Here is a 7101-nt window from a genome sequence, read left to right as displayed (position 1 = left end):
GCGGTTAGAACTAGGACTTGCAACACGCCACAAATTAAAATGCATCGTCAGGGGTATTAACAAATCGTCAATTCGCCAGCCGTGAGAAGAAAAAGGAACTGTCTAGGTGGAGAAGGCTCTCCAGATAATGATTCTGGGCCACCCTCGCTTTCTGTAACGATCTACACGGAATTGAAAACTACTACTAGGAGGTACCCTTACGCGAGTAGATCGGGTCATCGTCTCCGCTCAATGGCGTGTTCTAAGCAAAGCAACTAAAGGTAGAGTAAGTATGCTACTTAAGGTGTTTGTTTGAGATGCTGGATCGAACCCGTTCTTTGTTTGGTTGGAGAGTCTCAAAGAAATAGGATGGATTATATTTTCACACCGTTAGTAGCATGTATATATAGGCCCCCACATATTTTGTACTATTTTTCTTTTTTTTCCCTCTATGCTTTATCTTCTTCCTCCCGCTCGGTCAACAGCTCGCCTATATCGTCCTCCCCCGCCGTGACCCGAGCTCGTCTACACCACACCCTAGCCGCTCGCCTCCGCCCACTCCTCCACTGTTGCATCCCAACGTTCAGGCCTGCTTGTTTCAGCATTGGCTTCGATTTTGAGCGAAAGAAGCGAGTTAATCCCGCCAAACTGCTCGCGTTTCACGCGCGTTGTCCGATCGCCGGACACGGAATAAGCGGGAGTTACAACGTGCAGCCTCAAAATCGCGAGAAGCGAGCTCCCAGCCGCTTAACGCTTATGCGCACCGTGCTTTTCTGGTACGCCGTCCCAAACCCGAAGCCTGCGCCGCTCGCCTCCGCCCGCTCCTCCACCGTTGCATCCCAACGTCGCTTGCGCCGCTCGCCTCGGCCCACTCCTCCTCCCCCCAACCACCCTCTGGCCGCTTGATGCGAGGCCTCGCCTTGAGCATGCCCACGAGGCCACGACGCGCCGCTCACCCCCTGGCTCCTCATCCCGCGACGCGACGTTCCTCACCCAAGCTGTGACGCCCTGCACTTGAGCTCAGCGGTCCTGCCTTGCATCGGAGCTCAGTGCGTGCCTCCCGTCGTGCGACGCCTGCCTACGCTTTTGCGCCACCCCCATCCCGCGCTGGTCGTCCGTGCACTGCCGCCTTGCTTGCGCTCGCGCTAGAGACGGAGCCATGACAGTGTCGAAGTAGCTTGCGATGGTAAGCTCATTTTGGGCTAATGGCGAAACTAGATCAAATTGGAGAAGTTGCATTTGCCTTTTAGGTATACAGAGTTGAGTTATGAGAGTGCAAATATGGTAAAACTTTAAACATAATAACTATTTTTTTCTAAATTTTAGGATGTATTAGCACCCCCTAATAACTAATAAATAGCTTCGCCTCTAATTTGGACTGACCATTTCGACCCATATAGAGGAATTTTTCCCTCGGAAATGGATCTAATCCACCTCATTCGCAATTCGCAAACCAAACAGGTAAACACCTTCTAAAGTTACTAGCAGCAGAAGCTAGTGGATCCCAGGGCCGTTACGTGTACGCCGGGCGCATAATCACCACCGGCCTACCCGGCCTGAATGCCTGATGGAAACTCCCAGTGGCTCAGGGCGTGACGCCACCGAAAGCCATGACCCCTGCACTAGAGATTTAGAGAACGAGGTCGTCTGGTATTAAGAAAAAAGACAAGGAGGTCGTCTGTAATGAGCCATCCTCCGTCAATTTGCAGGTGCGAGAGCTGATGTACGTGCACACGTATGTAGATGTTCCTTGTAGATAAACAATACGGTGTATCATTTGTGAGGCTTTGTACGAAGGGTCTTTGATTTTGTAATTGTTGGAGTAATGGGCTTGGCCCATTACTTCTAAAGCATTAAAAGAATTTAAAGCCCACTATTAATGCTAGGGAATCAATGCTTAATTCCGTACCGGGAATTGAGGAGGATCTCAACCGACTTAAAAGGTGGACTTCGTGTACACCACTTGTGAAGCCGGTAAGAGAAGGACGGTGAACCACACGCGCGCGCTCGCTAGCCTCGCCGGGCCGGGCCGGGCCGGGCCGTGGCCGTGGCCGAGGCGAGGCGCGGCGCGGCCGGACGGGCGGTGCGGTGCGCGTGAGCGTGTGCGGACGTGACGTCGGTGCGGTGCGGTGCGGTGCGACGTGATGTGCTGAGATGAGAAGGATGTTTTGCAGTAAAGAGTATTAAAACAGAGGGTTAATGTCGTCACTAATGACCGGACATTGAAGGCTCTTTACGACGTCCAGGTTCGTTGAACCTGAGGCACATTAACTGCCGCTCATCAAAGCCATTCATGACGTCCAGGTTCGTTGAACCTGAGGCATATCGTGCCTATATAAACCAGCACCCAACGAACCTGAGGCATATCGTGCCTATATAAACCAGCACCCTCTCCTCTCATCCTCACTCATCTCAAGCACTCATCCAGGTACTCCTCTTCAGGAGACCTCTCCATTCTCCCTCAGCTGCTTTCTGCCTTCCCCACCGCTAGCACTGCGCGCACAGGTCTAGCGAGAGCAGAGCCATCGGAACCTCTGCTCGCTGAAGGCCCTGCACGGGACGCGGGCAATTAGGTTTTTGGGGAGCGTCTTGACGCGACTGCTCGCTCCCTGAACGACTCCTTCGTATACTTCCCGGCGTAACCGCTCGTGCGAACGACTACTTCGTCTACTTCCCGGCGTAACCGTTCGTGGGACTGCACTGCGAACATCTTCCTGCATCGACATAGTTCGGCTACTTCGAGCAAGACCAGTCGAATAGCATGTCTATTCCAGCTGGTAACGGCGCAACCGGTGCCTCCGGCACTGGTCCCGCCTTGGGGTACTTACTAAACCTACTCTGGTTTAATTCTTTGTTCATGCTTATTAGTGAGAATAACATGAACACATGCACATATCTTGTACACACATTATCACTCATCTATATCATGAAATTGATATTAATATTTGGAATTAAAATATACCGAAAATTGCCTAGATATCTAACAATCCAAAAACCTAATTGTGTTAATAGGCTTTCGGTATCTAGCTTTGCTGCATCAATCAAACCATCACCTTTTGATGGTTCAAATTACAAACATTGGCAAGAGCGGCTTATACTGTGGTTAACACTATCGAGAGTGATCCATGTGAAAGAGTTTAAGCCTGAACAATTCTCTCCAGAGGAAGGGAGTGCGTTCGATGAGGCTGATATCCTCTTTCGAGGCTTGATCATTAGTGTTCTCGGTGATAACCTGGTGGATTCTTATATCCGGCTGCCAACTGGCAAAGCATTGTGGGATGCTCTTGAGGCTCAATATGGAGTATCTGACGCCGGGAGTGAGTTGTATATCATGGAGCAGTTCCTTGAGTACAGGATGGTCGAAGACCGTTCTGTAGTGGAACAGGCTCATGAAATACATACTCTGGCAAAAGATCTCAAAAATTGCAGCAAAGAGTCCCCATGTGTGTTACCCAATAAGTTTGTGGCCGGAGGTATAATCTCTAAGCTGCCACCTTCTTGGAGGGACTTTGCTACTTCTCTAAAACACAAGAGACAGGAGTTCACAATAGATGGACTCATAGGGACTCTTGATGTTGAGGAGAAGGCGAGAGAAAATGACATACGTGGGAAAGGAGTTGTTGGTGCTTCAAGTGCCAATCTTCTTCAGAAGAACAACTCCCACAAGAACAAGAAAAAGCCACCGCAGAACCAACCAAAGACTAAGAAGACAACCATTTTTAAGAAGAAGAAGAAGACGGGAGCTTGCTATGTGTGCGCTAGTACGGATCACTTTGCTGCAAAGTGTCCGAACCGCAAAGGCAACGACTCCGCCAACATGGTTATTAGCGAGCCTGGAGGAACTTTGGGGTACGGTAATTTATTACCTACTGTTCTTTCAGTCTTTGGTTCACCCGAGTGGTGGGTTGACACTGGTGCTAATATTCATGTTTGTGCTGATGCTTCTTTGTTCTCTTCTTACCAGACCGGCGGGACTTCCTCCTTGCTGATGGGGAACGGATCACATGCGCGTGTTCTTGGTGTTGGTACGGTAAATCTGAAGTTTACTTCGGGGAAGACCGTGCAGCTGAAGAACGTGCAGCATGTCCCCACCATCAAGAAGAATTTAGTCAGCGGCTCTCTACTGTGTAGAGATGGTTTCAAATTAGTCTTTGAGTCCAATAAATGTATCTTGTCTAAGTTTGGTACTTTTGTTGGAAAAGATTATGAAAACGGAGGCTTGTTCCGTCTTTCTTTGTCAGATGTTTGTAATAAAATTGCATACAATGTTATTAACGTTGATGAAACAAATGTTTGGCATTCGAGGCTTTGTCACGTTAATTTTGGTTGTATGATGCGCTTAGCTAATTTGAGCTTAATTCCAAAGTTCACTTTTGTCAAAAATTCTAAGTGTCATGTATGTGTTGAATCAAAACAAACTCGTAAGCCTCATAAGACCGCGGAGGCAAGGAGCTTGGCACCCTTAGAATTAATTCATTCCGATTTGTGCGAAATGAATGGAGTGTTGACAAAAGGTGGTAAAAAATATTTCATGACTTTGATTGATGATAGTACTAGATTTTGTTACATCTATTTGTTGAAGTCAAAAGATGAAGCTTTACACTACTTTAAAATCTATAAAGCTGAAGTAGAAAACCAACTTGAGAGAAAGATCAAAAGAGTTAGGTCAGATCGTGGTGGCGAGTATTTCTCAAATTTATTTACTTTATTCTGCGAGGAACATGGTATTATTCATGAAAGGACGCCTCCCTATTCACCTCAGTCAAATGGGGTTGCCAAAAGAAAGAACCGCACTCTAACGGATTTGGTTAACGCCATGTTAGATACAGCGGGACTTTCCAAGGAATGGTGGGGTGAGGCTATATTGACTGCATGTCATGTCCTAAACCATGTTCCTACAAAGAATAAAGAGATAACTCCATTCGAGGAATGGGAGAAGAAAAGACCAACACTGTCATATTTACGTACATGGGGTTGTTTGGCAAAAGTGAGTGTGCCAATAACCAAGAAACGTAAGCTTGGACCTAAAACTATGGATTGTATCTTTCTAGGTTATACTATTCACAGCGTTGGATATAGATTTTTAATAGTGAAATCTGGAGTACCTGACATGCATGTTGGTACTATAATGGAGTCCAGAGATGCTATATTTTTTGAAAACATTTTTCCCATGAGAGATGAAACAAGTTCATCTAGGCAAGAGTTCATCGAGGATGATGGCTCTGCTAAGCCGATAGAACACAATGAACATACACTTGTAGAAAATCCTGAGGAGGATAACAATGATGCTCCGAGAAAGAGCAAGAGACAAAGGACTGTAAAGTCTTTTGGTGATGATTTCATTGTATACCTCATAGATGATACACCCAGAACCATTGAAGAGGCATATTCATCTCCTGATGCTGACTATTGGAAGAAAGCAGTAAGGAGTGAGATGGATTCTATTATGTCTAATGGAACCTGGGAGGTCGTTGAACGTCCTTATGGATGTAAACCGGTTGGATGCAAGTGTGTGTTCAAGAAAAAGCTTAGGCCAGATGGTACTATTGAAAAGTACAAGGCTAGGCTTGTGGCCAAGGGTTATACCCAAAAAGAAGGAGAAGATTTCTTTGACACTTATTCACCAGTTGCCCGATTGACCACAATTCGAGTGTTACTTTCCCTGGCAGCCTCTTATGGTCTTCTCGTTCATCAGATGGACGTTAAGACGGCTTTCCTCAATGGAGAGTTAGAAGAGGAGATCTATATGGATCAGCCGGATGGGTTTGTATCAAAGGGTCAAGAAGGAATGGTTTGTAAGTTGTTAAAATCTTTATATGGTCTCAAGCAAGCGCCTAAGCAGTGGCATGAAAAGTTTGATAGAACTTTGACCTCTGCCGGCTTTGTTGTGAACGAAGCTGACAGATGTGTGTACTATCTCTATGGTGGGGCTGAAGGAGTGATTTTGTGCTTGTATGTGGATGACATACTGATCTTTGGCACTAGCCTTAATGTGATTAAGGAAGTCAAAGAGTTTTTATCTCAAAATTTTGAGATGAAGGATCTGGGAGAAGCTGATGTTATCCTTAATATAAAACTGGTAAAAGAGATCAATGGTGGGGTGATTCTTACACAGTCTCACTATGTGGAGAAGGTGTTAAGTCACTTTGGTTATATCGACTATAAATCTGTCTCAACACCATATGATGCCAGTTTAATTCTTAGAAAGAACAAAAGGATAATGCGAGATCAGCTGAGATATTCTCAGATCATTGGTTCATTAATGTATTTAGCGAGCGCTATAAGACCTGACATCTCGTTTGCTGTAAGAAAACTGAGCCGGTTTGTTTCAAACCCGGGAGATGATCATTGGAAGGCTCTTGAAAGAGTAATGCGCTATCTGAAGGGGACAATGAACTATGGAATTCACTACACCGGGTACCCAAGGGTACTAGAAGGGTATAGTGATTCAAATTGGATTTCTGATGCTGATGAGATAAAGGCCACAAGTGGATATGTGTTTACACTTGGTGGTGGAGCTGTTTCCTGGAAGTCTTGCAAGCAGACCATCTTAACGAGGTCAACTATGGAAGCAGAACTCACAGCATTAGATACTGCCACTGTTGAGGCTGAGTGGCTTCGTGAGCTCCTTATGGACTTGCCGATAGTTGAAAACCCGTTACCGGCAATCCTAATGAACTGTGACAATCAAACGGTAATTGTCAAGGTGAATAGTTCAAAGGATAACATGAAGTCATCTAGACATGTGAAAAGGCGGTTGAAATCTGTCAGAAAATTGAGAAACTCCGGAGTTATAGCCCTGGACTATGTTCAGACGGCTAAAAATCTGGCAGATCAGTTTACAAAGGGTCTTTCACGAAATGTGATAGACAATGCATCTATGGAATTGGGCTTGAGACCCACGTGAGTCATTCTATAGTGGAAACCTGTCCTATGTGATCGGAGATCCCGTGAATTAGGATGGTGAAACAAACTAAAGTCTGACTGTGAGAAGAGAACCTTTGTGAAAAGGGCTCATTCCGTGTATAAGGTGCATTTCTCTTCTAATCTGTATGGCAGGTTGGTCTATACCTTAATGTGTGACAGGTGGTTTCTTTTAAACAAATGAGTTGTTTTCTTGAA

The sequence above is a fragment of the Panicum virgatum genome, chromosome 4K (assembly GCF_016808335.1).
Source record: "Panicum virgatum strain AP13 chromosome 4K, P.virgatum_v5, whole genome shotgun sequence".
In the NCBI taxonomy this organism is placed as follows: domain Eukaryota; kingdom Viridiplantae; phylum Streptophyta; class Magnoliopsida; order Poales; family Poaceae; genus Panicum; species Panicum virgatum.
This window is presented reverse-complemented; position numbering follows the sequence as displayed.